The sequence below is a fragment of the Schistocerca nitens genome, chromosome 4 (genome assembly GCF_023898315.1).
Source record: "Schistocerca nitens isolate TAMUIC-IGC-003100 chromosome 4, iqSchNite1.1, whole genome shotgun sequence".
Taxonomy (NCBI): Eukaryota; Metazoa; Arthropoda; class Insecta; order Orthoptera; family Acrididae; genus Schistocerca; species Schistocerca nitens.
In genome coordinates this window covers 582,313,898-582,330,886 of record NC_064617.1, presented here as the reverse complement: position 1 = coordinate 582,330,886, position 16,989 = coordinate 582,313,898, and the positions used below count along the sequence as shown (strand labels likewise).

At 37.7% G+C, this 16,989-nt stretch overlaps 1 non-coding gene across 1 annotated transcript; it reads right to left on the bottom strand.

The window, feature by feature from the left end:
• Window positions 1-10,934: 10,934 nt before the first annotated feature.
• Trnas-cga (transfer RNA serine (anticodon CGA)) lies at window positions 10,935-11,009 on the bottom strand. Its single transcript has one exon. It is a non-coding gene; the product is annotated as a tRNA-Ser (tRNA).
• Between the last annotated feature and the right edge of the window lie 5,980 nt (window positions 11,010-16,989).

Genomic DNA, 16,989 nt, shown 5'->3' with positions numbered 1-16,989 from the left:
CAGTGCTGAAGTTTTTCATTTATATACAAAAATTTTATCAATATTATTATTTTTAATGTCCCCAACTATTACTGTCAACATCTACACCCATAACTAATTTTCTCTTTCCATACATTCGTCCTCTGACTGGAGTAGCAACTTATTTTTTTCCAGTTGTTGCATCTTTAGCATGCATTCCTTATTTTGCAGCTAGATCAAGTTATTTATCTGCTTCAAGTCTTTTTTGTAACTATTTTGTTAACTATATCCAAATCATCTTTTTTGGAAGCTTCTTCTGGTCAGTTTATTCCCTGATCACATATAGCTAATCTTTCTTCTAATTTTCTTGTTGGACGGCAATAATTATAGCCTGTGAGATGGATTTCGAATGGAAATTTATGATTTAAGTATTAACTTATCCTTTTCGATATTTTTCATTTTTACAAAATGTGTGTTGTAATCAAACTAGATATTATATTTCATTTGGATTGTTGATAAAGAAATCGCTAAGTTTAATCATTGAAATATGTGTTACTAGAACTTTTTCATTACGTTAAGTTTCATTTCCTGCCAACTATTTTCCATGAGTAACTGCAAATATGTCGATTAACTCTCTAATTTCACTCATCCAGGCATATTCAATTGATTTTTCGCTGCATTTTTAATCTCTTAAATATTCAGCAATATGTTTATCGAACTTTTATATCATTTCTCCTTTACACAATATTATTTTGATTGTTTCTATATTGGAATATAGTGCTCCTGTTGTGTACAGCATATTTACATAATATGATAAATCAACACCACCAAATTTAGACTCATACCATCCATAGTAACGTGCTCTTTAGTTAACAGGTTCATTAATCCATCTGTATCTACATAATCTTTTCATGAATAGTTAATTTATCTCCCTCAAATATTATTGATGATTTACCAACATATTTAAATGTACCAATAGGCCTTAATCCAAAATTCGATCTTCACTATGGTTGATGTCTCTACTTGGGACTATGTGTGTTGTCCTCATCATTTCATCATTATTCATGAAAGTGGCTTGACTGGACTGTGTACAGACTGGGAATGTGTATCGGCGCTGATGACTATGCACTTGAGTGTCATACAAACCAAACGTCATATACACTATGTTTCATATACTTTAACATTCTTTTGTTTACATTCATCTTCCTAACACCACCATCCTTTAATTTTTTAACAACAATATGAGCTTGATATATGTTTTCTGTATCTTTAACCCCTTCATGATATTTTGTCAATAAATCATGTATTTCTGATTCATGTAGCATGTATCAATATATATTAATATGATAATGACAACAATTGTATCTTGGATTTAGTTATTCTTGTATATATTCAGCTCCTTGTAAACATTTATGATGAACTGAAACCATCTGCTTTTCGTTCTCTGTGTTCTCTTCTATCTCCTCAACCTTCAATTCCTTGTCTTACTTTTTCATTTGCATCGTTAACAGGTTCTGCTCCGTTTTATATATTTTGTAGTCTTCTCTGGGTTGTTACTACCATTTTTTAAATTCCCATTTTGGTTATTCTCTTAACTTTTAACTTATTTTAGCCTTTTTAGCAACCCCTATATCATATAATGTATGTGCACTCACCTTTTTTGATTGATCATATGTAACAAATAAAAAATAAGTGTTATTACTTAGTGTTATCGTTTAACAGTTATGTTTAGCGTTTTACGTTTAATGTTTAAAATTTTATGTTTAACAATTATCTTTAATGTTCAATGTCTTATGGTTAACATTTATCTTTAATGTTTGTTTTTAATGATTAATGTGTAGTGTTCCAAGAATCTTTTATGTTAATTTTTTAATCTATGTTTTTAGATAGACTGGATCTTATCTCTATACTTACTGTCCCTAGCTTCTATAGTCTTATCTATTGATATAAGACAAAGTATATCATCATTCCAGAATATACTGCACATTTCTTTACAATTATCAGATTTAAAATCGTCACTGACAAATTCTTGATAAATAGGATTTTAATTTATGTCATCTTGCCTAAAACTTAAAAAAAATTATGACTTACTAACTGGTGTAGGATCTTTATGTGAGCTAAATAAAACCAGTCCTTTATCTATATCTTACTCTAATAAAATATTCTATAACCATATCCTGATTTTCGAGCTTAAAATCATACAATGATACAACTAAATTACCTTGACATTCATCTACTGATATAATTCCATATTATTTTTCATAAACATAGTAATAATGTCATTACTTTCCTCTTCCTCTTTTTACACATTTTTCATAAATTCCAAGTGTTTCGGTGATCATAGCTTTTAGAATTAACATACAAATGATTTATATTATTCCAATTTAGCCACCATGGAACTGAAATGTAATCATCAATGATTAATTTTTCTCTTCCAAATCCATTAGTCCTATTATTGTACTTTGAATAGACCTAGGCAATATCTTGCAATAATTATTCTTTGGTCTTTTCTCTGGAATGCTTCTTTTTAGATCCCAGCCAATTATAATCATTTAATTACGTAACTCTCTAAAAATACAAATGAGTCATCTATTTTCAGTCAGTGGTAAGTCATTTATTCACGAAAAGAGATTGAGAGTGCATGTGAGACATAGCTATCGTGATGTTTCACCAGCTGGTTTTTATGCATTTCTAAAGTCAAACATCCACATCAAAAAGTAATATAGTGTATTGTGATGGAGAAACGATAGAAATTCCTATTGGACAATCTATGTTGGAAAACTTAAAAAAATGTACTCACTCAAAACAGTTTCATATTCACATTACAGCAGATGAAAATTGAGATAGAGTTATTGTTGAAAGACATCTTAAATTATATATGGAAATGGAGGATACCATAGGAAGTGAATTAGCATTTAATAATAGTATTATTGCAGCCAATGTCGTACCTACGTTTATTGCATTCGAATTAATCAACATAAATATCAGTTTGGCTGGTGGAATATATGTATAGAATGATGATCACTTGCTTAGAGAAACTAATATTGTTTCTTTATTCAAATTATACGTTGGATTTGGCACACTGTTAATTCAAGAGCCACATTGTTGTTGTTGTTGCGGTCTTCAGTCTTGAGACTTGTTTGATGCATCACTCCATGTTACTCTATACTGTGCAAGCTTCCTCATCTCCCACTACCTACTTCAACATACATTGTTCTAAATCTGTTTAGTGAATTCATCTCTTGGTCTCCCTCTACGATTTTTACCCTCCACGCTGCCCTCTAATACTAAATTGGTGATCCGTTGATGCCTCAGATCATGTCCTACCAACCAATCCCTTCTTCTAGTTAAGTTGTGCCACAAACTTCTCTTCTCCCCAATCCTATTCAATACCTCCTCATTAGTTTTAGACTGAGTTTTTAGTATGTTTCTCGGTGACTGGCTTTTCCTTTTTTTCTGTATGGTCGACCAACCACCTTCACACTCTGTGATATTTTAATTTGTTTTGTCTGAGCTCTCTCTGAGTCTTTCTTGTCCTGTGTCGTCTGCCGTCTTTTCTGTTGTTCGTTTTTTATTCTCTGTGGCTGATTTGAGTTTTTTGGAAAAAGGGACCGATGACCATAGCAGTCTGGTTCCTTTAACCCCCACAAACCAACCAAGACAATCGGTATACTTCCGTGACTGCCATCAGCGCAGCGGAGACAGCCCACGATCCTAACGCCGAATGTATTTGAGTGTCGGTATAGCAGAGAGCCCGAGCTAGCTGTGAACTGTCAAACGTGACCAATTTTACCAAAACATTACGCGTTTCCGGAAACTGAATTCTACGTACCAAAACATTCTTCGCTTACGAATAATGAATTGCACGTAGGACACTTGATGATGTGTCGTGGCGAAATAGAAGATGTATGAAAAGTAACGGCAAGACAAGTATTCTAGAATATTCATCCTGAGTGAACAATAACAGACAACTAATCTTCATGCATTTCCTACCTATCATGTAACATCTGTATTAAACTCGGTCTGATGCCTTGTTTGAAATATTTTATGAAAACGGACGCCGGAAATGCGCAAAATAGCAGTAGCGGGACAGAGTGCAAGACATCGGCACATGAGCAGCTACAGCCAAGCTGTAGTCCGTGCAGGATCCGGACATCGACCTTCTGTTCCGGTAGGGCGCTACGCAGAATCTCGGCGGAGAACCTACGATGCAGCGTCACACCTTCAATCTGGTCCGAGCAGACTCCAAAGACGGAGAAGGTCGATGGAAAGAAACAAAATTTCTATTGAATAATTTCTAACCAATCTCTACTGAGAAACTTGGTAAATATTTTTCAAGCCAAGGACATTAACTTATTCGTATTCAAACGAGACTTCTGCACATGTGTTAATACGTACACTCATTTTAAACCTTATAATTATCTTTATCTTAAGGGAATACACTTTTCGAGAACTTAAAGAAACAGAACATTTACTGGGATGAAGGTAAGTCGTCTTTTCCACTGAACCGCATCCGAATAGGAGGACCTTAACAGATATGACCTACGTCATCATATCTTCATACTCACATGTCAGTAGAATATGTTAGTAACAATATCGAGTTGTTGTTGTTGTTGTTGTGGTCTTCAGTCCTGAGACTGGTTTGATGCAGCTCTCCCTGCTACTCTATCCTGTGCAAGCTTCTTCATCTCTCAGTACCTACTGCAACCTACATCATTCTGAATATGCTTAGTGTATTCATCTCTTGGTCTCCCTCTACGATTTTTACCCTCCACGCTGCCCTCCAATACTAAATTGGTGATCCCCTGATGCCTCAGAACATGTCCTACCAACCGATCCCTTCTTCTGGTCAAGTTGTGCCACAAACTTCTCTTCTCCCCAATCCTATTCAATACTTCCTCCTTAGTTATGTGGTCTACCCATCTAATCTTCAGCATTCTTCTGTACCACCACATTTCGAAAGCCTCTATTCTCTTTTTGTCCAAACTATTTATCGTCCATGTTTCACTTCCATATGTGGCTACACTCCATACAAATACTTTCAGAAATGACTTCCTAACACTTAAATCTATATCCGATGTTAACAAATTTCTCTTCTTCAGAAGCGCTTTCCTTGCCATTGCCAGTCTACATTTTATATTATCTCTACTTCGACCATCATCAGTCATTTTGCTCCCCAAATAGCAAAACTCCTTTACTATATTAAGTGTCTCATTTCCTAATCTAATTCCCTCAGCATCACCTGACTTAATTCGACTACATTCCATTATCCTCGTTTTGCTTTTTTTGATATTCATCTCATACCCTCCTCTCATGACACTGTCCATTCTGTTCAACTGCTCTTCCAAGACCTTTGCTGTCTCTGACAGAATTACAATGTCATCGGCGAACCTCAAAGTTTTTATTTCTTCTCCATGGATTTTAATACCTACTCCGAATTTTTCTTCTGTTCCCTTCACTTCTTGCTCAATATACAGATCCTTTATATATTCCAGTTTTTGATACTATGCACGATTTAAAATTAACTGTAACTGACAAGAAAGACAATTTCATTTACTTTGATGATGTTTTTGTGACAGTTGTTTTAGAAATGTTTTAACCATTTTTATCCTTACTAACCCTTAACAACAGTTATGAAGTCCATGGGACTGTGCTGCTTTACACACTCTCATTTCTGGAAACGCTGTTGATGTTGGCGAGCTGGGCTTCCTAGTAGCTTATATATTCGGAGTCTGCTACTTGTCGCCATGGTAGTCACTGTTGAAAGTGTTCTGTTTGCTTTCCTTTTGTTGAAATGACGTCCTGTGGACCACACAACTTTGTTAGCTAAAGTAAGTGACAGAGTGATTTTTTGTTTGTTTGTTGTGTTTGTTGTATTTGATTCTCTTGTTCTTCGCATTGGTTGGTGACAATAGCTCCATAACTATGCAAGGTAACCCTAGAAAATGTTATGTGAGCCCAGATGATTCATATTTAGAAGAAATGCTTTAAAGAATATTATCGATGATTTGGGGAGTGACACATCCCACTCTGATTTTACTGTCATGGAGAACAGTGATTTTCTGCACAGCAAATATATGTAATTCGTGGTCCTAGCAAGAGTGAAAGTGATGAGGAAAGGGCTGAAAGACAATCAGAAAGTGAAGAAAATGAGGAACGTGTTAGGAAATACTTCTATGGCAGAAACAATGGCCGGCATTAGAACCAAACAGGACTGTCAGAATTGCAGGTCATAATATACTGAAAAAGCCAGTTCTTCGACATGATCACGGAAGACAAACACAGGGCTACCCACTCACCACTTCGAGCTACGTATCTTTTCAGTGATGATATGTTGAACGAATTACATCAAATGAACAAACGAAAAGCTGGAAAAATTTCGGGGAAAATACACGAATACAGAGAGCACAGAAGACAGACCCTATACAGTGTGTGAAATGAAGAGTTTAATCGGCCTGCTATATTCAAATCGAATAACAAAAACATATATTCTCTCGTTTGTGCTGATGGTACTGGCCATGGTATATTCCATACCACTAAGTCATCAGCAAGATTTTCTTTAATTCTTAACTGCTTGAAGTTTGACTGCCCTGTTACTATATCAAACATTCTACATAAATTCAATGAAAATTTACAGCGGTGTTGGGGCTAATGTTGCAGTTTATGAAATGCTAATCAGCTCTAGAGGATGCTGTAAGATAAAAATGTATAGTCCATCTGAACTGTCGAAGCAGGGCCTGAGGTACCATTGCCGTGGTGATTCCAGGAGTATTTATGTGGTCAACATACATCTCTACTTTGGAAGAGATACCGATGCAGCAGGAGATTCCCCAGGCCCGAATAAATATGCCACTCTTACTCAGGCTGTCCTCAGATTGTGCAAGCTAATAGCAAATAGTAACCTAACAATTTCCGCTGCTAACTGGTATGTGTCAATGATCCTTGTAGACATGCTGCAAAACAATGGTTTGACCATAATGGGAGCAATGGAATAGAACCAAAAGGAAATTCCAGCATCTTTCTTGTCTTCCCATGGAAATGAAGTTGGATCAACGCTGTATGCATTTTCCAAATATGCTACACTGATTTCTCATTGGCCTTAGACATAAAGAAGGGTAATTGTTATATCAGCAATGCATCAGCCCATAGAAGATGACGTGGAAAAAGAAAAACCTCCAATTATTGTCCACCATAAAATAACAAACGGTGGTGTTGATACTGCAGATGAAAAGAGTGCTAAATATTGTTCAAGTTGCCATAGACAAAGTTGCCCAATGGCCATGTTTTCGTATTATTAACATGAGTGTTACCAAAGTGTATAAAGTTCAACAGTTACTCAAGGAAAGAACTGTGCTTACCAGGATCAACTACATGAAAGTTCTGGCACAAGAATTTATCGAATCCTTATTCCGCAAAAGATATATGAAATAACATCTTTCACGAGAATTAAGATTTTCTATTGATTAAGTTATAGAAACTGACATATATCTCCATAAAAACCTGGAAAAAGAGGATGAACTGCCTAGGAGTGGAAAGAAGACATTTCGCTTTGGTCCATCAGAAAATAATAGGAAGACAAGCTATTTATGTCGCAAGTGCAAGGTCCTTATTTGTTTGCAATGCTCAAGTAAGGTGTGTCCACAGAGCGTGTAGGGTGACGTGAAATGTAGCCACTTTCAGTTGTGCAGATTTTTTCTGCGTAGTTTTCTGTCAAGAATACTCATTAATTTCAACACTGACCATATGTGTTAAACCTTAACCTGCAGCAAACAACCAAGTTTAAAGTAAACAACTAGACATATATATTTCAATATATGTCCATCACTGTAAATTTCGCTGAGAATGTCGGCTGCAATATGAAAAGGTCTGTTCCACACCACTGGAACAATATTTTCTATATATATTACCGTTTATATATAACTCAACAATAAGTATGCAGTACTACATGCAAAATGTAGCGCTATATGCTGGTTTCTCCGTATTTTTCCAACCTTCTGAGTGCAGTTTGCAGGACTGCATGGCTGTAGTTGCATAAGAAGTACTCATGACTGTGATTCAGGGTTAAATGAATATGAATTAGTTTTATCAGTTTTACTCATCCGTTCTGAATGAGAAGAAGACTTAAAGCAACCTTAAACTTCCCAATAAGGAGATGGATATTAATATGCATATTAGAGTGGTTGGGTTCATTCTAACCATGCTCATCTGTACCTGAGCTTTAGTATTATTGGAGCTGATGGTGCATATGATCCAACATTTAAAATGGAAAATTTAATAGAAAAGTGTAATTCATAACGATGTAGCAATGTTGTTCGATGTTGTCACCATTAAGAAAGGGAACAATATTTGTCTAGGATTGAGTACCCTTCACTTCTTCATCTGACTTCCTTTATGCAGCTGATTTTTTCTATAGCCAACGAGGTAACCATGGAAAGCCATATCTTTAATCATGGGAAAATAAAAAGTAAGAAAAATGAAGTTCTCTTTCCATTAGGTTTCATCAGTGGGTTCTTTAAAGCCTACAAGAAAGCTATGTGAGAAGGACCTCTAACTGCAGTATTTACCTGTTCTTCTACTGCTAATGATGCCATTATTCAATGGTCCAAGCATAGTCTACTTGAAGCTGAAATAAAGAATTCGCTTCCTAAGAAGGTAAAATTGTTGTGTAATTAATAGAGGTTAGTGTTTTTGTGGTCAGATATGATCCAGAGTTTTCACAGGAGATGGAGGAAGAAAGAGTAAAATATCCAAGATATCCCATACCTTTCTTTGAATCATCAACTACTGATATTGCTGGATTAAGTGAGAAAATAAATTTTGAATTCACCAATTACAATAAAATGACATAATTTGATGTGCCTTAATTTGTTTCTGTTGTTTTCCAAACACATCAAAATAATTATTAGGTGATTGATTGTTCTTTACTCTATCTTGTTCAGTTTCAGAATATCTATATAAAGAATGGTATAAATCAATCTTTTCCTCAAGAAATGTCGTTTCTAGACCCACCAACCTACTTTTTGGAGGCTTCTGATAATTTCTGAGATTTTAAATGGGGCACAGAATTAAATATAAATATCAATGTAAATCTACTCTATTTTATAGAAAATTATCCTATTATTATTATAAATATGTCTATGAGAATGAATGAATTTGTTATGCAAAAACTGTTATGATATTATGTGCTGCTTTAATGATAACATTCCTAATGACATGCTTTCTTTCATAATTTTGTATGTTAAATAGAATTTCCCTATTATGTACAACAGAGAATATTAATTACAGTTTTTAATCATATCTAATGATATTCAAATCTATTCATTATAATTTTTCTGGGTAGCCCTTTTCATGTAGATTATACAAGCAATTCGAAAGTTTAAAATTAGTTAATATTTGGCTTAGAAATTTGCGAAAATTGATCTAATCAGCTCAGTACAGCTCCTACTTTATATGTGCCTCGTGGGTGCTTGAAGTTTTTATCGGTATCTGCCACAGCCAAAAATCCACTGAGTGCAACTTTCTGGTCATGCTGCTCTACCAAACCAGTTTTCCTGGACAGCTTTACCAGCTGTAGCTGGTTCAGAAAACCACTCTGAGATAATGCCACATGTACAAATTTTTGTTCTTCAATCATCTTTCTCACCCACTTACCACCTACATATACAACTGGTGAGCGCCATTTTCTTGCCCTGAGGGACAAAGCTGAACGCAATAGCAACTGGACTGGCTAGGCAATTCTACTGCATTTGCTATCCATTTGGCACTGCAGCCCACTGAGGACACCAACTGTCAAGATCTATTCCATTTACGTCAAGATGTAGATGCTGAGAATCAGCGAACAAGGAGATGGGTAGATGGAGATACCAACGTAAGTCACAGACTATAAGTGATGAAAAACCTGGTGGGGAAACATGAAATGAAGAGAGAACATCACTTGGTTTCTGCTGATGCCAAGGTATTGCACGTTTTGAGAGTGAATTTGTTTTTAAGCTTATTTAGACTTTCCTCTAAACGATGGTTGATGGAATTTTTTAAAAACAAAAATTGTTACTAAGTTCTAAACTTCGATGTATATTTTTGGTGTTGGATTTCACCCAACACTGAAGTATCGAATTTCAACCACTTGACAATTTTAAATTTTAAACAATTTAAATAATTTATCTACACAGAAATAAAACAAAAAGGAACCATAAGCTATAATATTTATTCAGTATTAAATGAGCTTAGGAGTGTCAATAAAGACTCTACAGAGAACTCAAGAAAATTAATCTTATTATATTTCAAAAGCTGAATTTTTATCAGCTCAGTATGGTCAGAAAGCTACATTAGTTGTAAATGATCAATATAAAATTATGCTTCCAGAAAGTTATGGTAAAAGCTATTTGGGTGATGAAGATAAACTAGGGAATCTTGTTGGTTTTATCTTTATGTATGGAGGTAAAAAAACAAATTAATGATTATTCTAAAAATGTTATCGATTTTGAAAAGTAGACTGGAATTTTCTAGTTCCTTAATTTTTCATTCCTTACATTATTATTAAAGGGGACCGCAGGGGTGTTCCCCTTTTAATTTTTACCATTTGATATGTCTCAATTTTAATCACATTGTTACTGTCGAACTTGGGATGAGAAGATATTTGGTTTGAGAGACTGTACTTTGACGTTAGAGACAACTACAGTTTTGCAGACCAAAAATTGGAGGGATGATAACCGAGATTGTGATTACATTAGCTTATGTTGTCTGCACTAGAGTCCCCAGGGCATACTACTGGTTTCTTTGTTTACACAAGTCTACACATTGAGAAGCTTTTGAACATCATCTGCCTGGCTAAAAATGACTGCTCGTCTGTTAATATAAACGTTTAATTGGAGTCATTTTCTCAAATAATGTAAATATAAACTTTGCTTCCAGAATGAGATTTTCACTCTGCAGCGGAGTGTGCGCTGATATGAAACTTCCTGGCAGATTAAAACTGTGTGCCCGACCGAGACTCGAACTCGGGACCTTTGCCTTTCGCGGGCAACTGCTCTACCAACTGAGCTACCGAAGCACGACTCACGCCCGGTACTCACAGCTTCACTTAGTACCTCGTCTCCTTCCTCGTAGGAGACGAGGTACTGGCAGAAGTGAAGCTGTGAGTACCGGGCGTGAGTCGTGCTTCGGTAGCTCAGTTGGTAGAGCACTTGCCCACGAAAGGCAAAGGTCCCGAGTTCGAGTCTCGGTCGGGCACACAGTTTTAATCTGCCAGGAAGTTTCATAAACTTTGCTATTAAATAAAAAAATGTTACACTATTTAAATGACTGCTTACTATCTCGATCTACTTTTTCACAGCGTAATCTCCTGGGTTGTTAACAGGACCAAGTCATACTTCAATTCCACCAATTTCTTGGTGTTGTAGTTAATAAAGTTTACGATTACTGTTTCTGTTCACCCCACAAATTGCGAAAATTGAACCCTACATTTTCAATTTGCTCAAACTCATTTCAGATTAAAGTATACTTAAAATAGAGAACTGGTTAATGAAACGGAATTCCCAGTTTACTGACTGTACTTAAAACAGGACAGTTTATATAAATAGTTACAAAGTTCTAAGAAAACAAATTCAGCACTACATCAGATGTTTTTCAAGTAGTGATCAAAATATTAACTGTGTTGTCAGTTTCGTAATTAATAATTTCCCTGTTACAACTGTTCTTTACCAATACAAACAGGCCTTTAAATAATATTCTCAGTTTTCTGCCGACGTAAAATGATTAGGAAGTTTCGATTAAATTCACCCTGTTCTTGCTATATACACCATTTCATAGTACTGAACATCCATCAAAATTTGTCCCTACCTACAGAAGTGTCTTCAGAGGTTGTCGGCCATGCCAGGGCTCTCAACTGTTCTCATATCGCTGTTACTTCTTCAGCTTACCAGTTGGATAATGAGTCCATTAACCTCCATTCATGGGATATACTATGGCAGGTCAATGGCAAGGCGGTAGCGCCTGTATCCGACAACTCCAGAGCGCTCTTAGTAATGGTCTACTTCCACTGTCACGCCTTACTAGCACGTATTCTACCTCAAGCAGATAGCACACTAGTAAATCCTCATACTGGGGAGACGCTCCTTTCTCTGTGTGATGGGATGTCATCATCTGGGTCGCACTGCTGTAGATGCCAGATTTGAATTGTGCTTACTAAAGAGTATTATACATTTAAAAGTAAAGAAGCTAAAATATCACTTTTTGAGTTACAATTGCATATACTATTCATTATTAATTTGTACGAAGGATGTCGGCTGCATTATATCATTAGGTGCCTAACTGGCATTTATACAACAGTTGTTAACAACTGATGTACGGACTTCAGTGAATCTGTAATTAACAACTGTCACTTACACAGTAGTTGTTAATTAGAGATTCCTGTGAAGTATGTATAGATCTGTTGATAACAATTGTTGTGTAAGTGTGAGTTAGGCACCTGATGAAAGCATCATGCTGCTCCAAAGCGTCCTTTCAGTATATTGTAGGAAATCAACGTCAATACAGCTCAAATAGTGCTGTTTCTTAAATGTCTTAACAGGTAAATTTGAAGACCAGATGGGGAAAAACGAGTTATTAAGGGCGTAGCATGTTAACATAGTAAGATCTCCGTAGTGGTTATGTTTCGGCAGTTTTCAATACTTTTCACCTCTCGACTCAAAGTTGCGTTTCACTAAAAACTTTTATTTCTTCCAAAGTGACATCTGTGATTAACGTACATCATAGAAGGCGATGGAGAAGCCACAAGATCAGTAAGAAGTTGATTTAATGCTACACTCGTTTCTTGTAAACGACAGTATGCTAATTAGTTTACTATCTTTGACAGCTCTAGGGAGGATTCACTTCGAAAGAATAATTATTACAACCGATTGTTAGAAGATTACGTATCTTTATAACACCGCTCCTTGGTAAGAGTGTCATATAAGTCAACATATCACCTATCAAAAGGCACAGTATGTTTTACAGCAGCGCTTAACCGAATTTACAGTCTTCCAGTTCCTGAAATGGCAATAACTCGCTGTGCGTTTTTTCATTTCACTCAGTGTTTTCAGTACCCTATTGTCGGCTGCTGAGCAATGAATTTGAAAGCGAGCAGCACGCTCCGGTAATGGGCAATCACGTTTTCCAATTAGCCGCCGCCTTTCGGTGCACCGCCTGATTGGCCACCCAGTTTACAGCCCCCGTTCCTGTCATGTTGCGCGATGAGAGGGCGGACGACCCCTCCCCCCCCCACCTCCCCCTGCAGATGGAGATAACAAGCTGTATCACGTCAAAGAAAGACACTCGAAAATACCGCCGGGATACAATCAGTGTCACGCGGCACTTCAGCTGTTCTGTGTCAACCAAATACAGGAAAATGAGACCTTGTCTGATGAAGTCATGCATTTAACGGAACCAACGCAGCACTGTCTCTATTGCCTGTTACCGAAACCTATCTGGTAGCAATCTGAACCGGATGCACTCGGAAACTGCGTTAGTCTCGTGTTAATGCTGAATGGATTGTCTACCGTGATGATGACTTCCCAAATCGATGATAGCCGTAGGAGCTCATCAATAAATCGGTTCAGATGTTTATCAGGATGTAGTTGGAACTATAAAAGGTTGTTCCTCCGTGAAATGGTTCATTTGAAATCCGCAGAGAGCGTTCTTGCACGGATAAAAGGCTGATTTCTTTCTTTCCTTTTTTTTTTTGGCACCTGTATCTCTGATGGTACAGAGTTCACAATATTGTAGCTTTTAATGACATGGAAAATTCCCCTCTATGGTACAGTGGCTTAGCCCAAAACTGTGAGCTTACGTCGCCATGTTCTCGCCTTTAAAATATGAAGTGTGGTTAGGAAATAACGTTACCTTTATAGTATTGACATAATGCTGAATACATGCTTCATGTTTAGCTATAATGTTTCATACAGCAGACGGAAGACGCGGTTAAAGGAACATGTCTCAGTGCAAAAATAACTAGAGACATCGTAAGGGTTTTTTTTTTTTACTTTTGTGCAGTTTGTAATCCAAGATAATTACATTACTGGTTGTGTTATCAGAAATACCGGTAATATTTAAAGACTTTATGTATATTTTAGGGGGCTTCATAACCAGTACTAACAGATCTAGCGTAATAATATGCTTTTAACCAGTTTTGATCATATTTGATCAGCTTTCCTTCGAACAGTAAGCTTGTTATGAAAGTGCTTCTATAAACAGAGCGTGCTATTGGTCGTTGATAACAAGGGTCTTTCTTCATTATAGTGTTCGTAAGAAAACTACAGTTTGCTTTAAATGTGTATACATGTTGCTTGATGCTCTTCTCATAACACTATTGTACAATGAAATGTTAAACACAGCTGGTACACAAATATTTGAAAAGCTTACAACATCATTCTGTTTCAGAAAATCGTGTTAGTACAACACACAAACTTTTTGACCCCGCCGTCTTACCATACCAAACGCCAGGCTTCATTAAAAGGTACATCTTTACCAGTCTAGTAATGTATGTCTGTGCTATGAGGCATGAAGTCTTCCCAGTCGAATACAGGATGTGTGATGTCTGTAGATTAATCTGCGTGACCGTGACCTTCGTTTGTGTAGGTGCCATTATTTTAGTTTGCTAGAAGAATGATCAGTGTGATAACAGAGCAATTAATTGTCGAGAGGTTCCACAAGAAACTCGGGAAAAAATGTTGCTGAAACCCATCTTCTACTGACAGAAATGTTTGGCAAAGACTGTTTACACGTAAGGGAGTTTCTGAGTGGTTCAAACGTGTCCAAGTAGTCTGAGAAGACGTAGAGGATGACTCATGCTAGGGACACCATTCAACTTCTACAACGGATGAAAATATCAACAAAGTAGATAATATGAAGTGATCTGAATATTGGCTGAGTATTTGTTCGATTTCTGGAATTGATAAATAACGCTTAAGGAAATTTTACATAACCAATTTAACGTGGAAGAAAGTATGGGAAACTGGTGACGTAAATGATCACCATCGAACAAAGAGAAGCTTTTGTAAATGTTCGTACTGACACTTTGAATACCATTGTAAATGATCCTACTTTGTTGGAATGAGAAATAAGTTTTGTTAAATCTTGATTTTTCATCTATGATCCAGAAACGATGGCCTCGTTCATGCACTACAAGAGCCTAACTTCACCGAGAGCGAAAAAAGCTCGAATAGGTAAATCAACATTCGAAGCAATGATGTCTGGTTTTTAAATATTCATGGATTTCTGTACATTCACTGGATTTCTGAAGGTAAATTTTTTAAATCAATATTACTACTTTGAGGTTGTTACTTAAGTCTGGAGAAAATAAGAAAAAAACGACCTGAATTGTGGAAGAACAAGTGACGGATTAAGTATCATGACAATGCACCAGCTCATATTGGACTGTCTCTTGAGAGATTTCTGGCGAAGTACAGCGTCTCTGTGTTAGACCACCAAACTCATTCTCCTGGTTTTTCGGACCAAGTGAATTTTATCTATTCCCCAAGATCAAATCTGCATTCAGAGGAACAATATTTCAATTCGTTGAATGAAAATGCGGTAGAACTCACAGAGGAAAGCTTCCAGCACTGTTTCTATCAATGGAAAATTCGCATGGGGTGCTGTGGTGACAATAACACTCTCTCTCTCTCTCTCTCTCTCTCTCTCTCTCTCTCTGTCTCTCTCTCTCTCTCTCTCTCTCTCTCTCTCTCTCTCTATATATATATATATATATATATATATATATATATATATATATATATATATAATGTCATCAAATGCGAATCGATGAAATATATTTGAGACTATGAATTTTAATTTCGAACATCCTATGTTGGGCTTTACCATGATTGTTATAGGCATTTAATGAAGCAAAAACAAGTTTACTCTTACTAGTCACTGTTTATTTATCTCCACGACGCGTTTCAAAGTTTTGAATCTGCATCATCAGACGGATTTACATTTCTAGTATGACATACACTCCTGGAAATGGAAAAAAGAACACATTGACACCGGTGTGTCAGACCCACCATACTTGCTCCGGAGACTGCGAGAGGGCTGTACAAGCAATGATCACACGCACGGCACAGCGGACACACCAGGAACCGCGGTGTTGGCCGTCGAATGGCGCTAGCTGCGCAGCATTTGTGCACCGCCGCCGTCAGTGTCAGCCAGTTTGCCGTGGCATACGGAGCTCCATCGCAGTCTTTAACACTGGTAGCATGCCGCGACAGCGTGGACGTGAACCGTATGTGCAGTTGACGGACGTTGAGCGAGGGCGTATAGTGGGCATGCGGGAGGCCGGGTGGACGTACCGCCGAATTGCTCAACACGTGGGGCGTGAGGTCTCCACAGTACATCGATGTTGTCGCCAGTGGTCGGCGGAAGGTGCACGTGCCCGTCGACCTGGGACCGGACCGCAGCGACGCACGGATGCACGCCAAGACCGTAGGATCCTACGCAGTGCCGTAGGGGACCGCACCGCCACTTCCCAGCAAATTAGGGACACTGTTGCTCCTGGGGTATCGGCGAGGACCATTCGCAACCGTCTCCATGAAGCTGGGCTACGGTCCCGCACACCGTTAGGCCGTCTTCCGCTCACGCCCCAACATCGTGCAGCCCGCCTCCAGTGGTGTCGCGACAGGCGTGAATGGAGGGACGAATGGAGACGTGTCGTCTTCAGCGATGAGAGTCGCTTCTGCCTTGGTGCCAATGATGGTCGTATGCGTGTTTGGCGCCGTGCAGGTGAGCGCCACAATCAGGACTGCTTACGACCAAGGCACACAGGGCCAACACCCGGCATCATGGTGTGGGGAGCGATCTCCTACACTGGCCGTAAACCACTGGTGATCGTCGAGGGGACACTGAATAGTGCACGGTACATCCAAACCATCATCGAACCCATCGTTCTACCATTCCTAGACCGGCAAGGGAACTTGCTGTTCCAACAGGACAATGCACGTCCGCATGTATCCCGTGCCACCCAACGTGCTCTAGAAAGTGTAAGTCAACTACCCTGGCCAG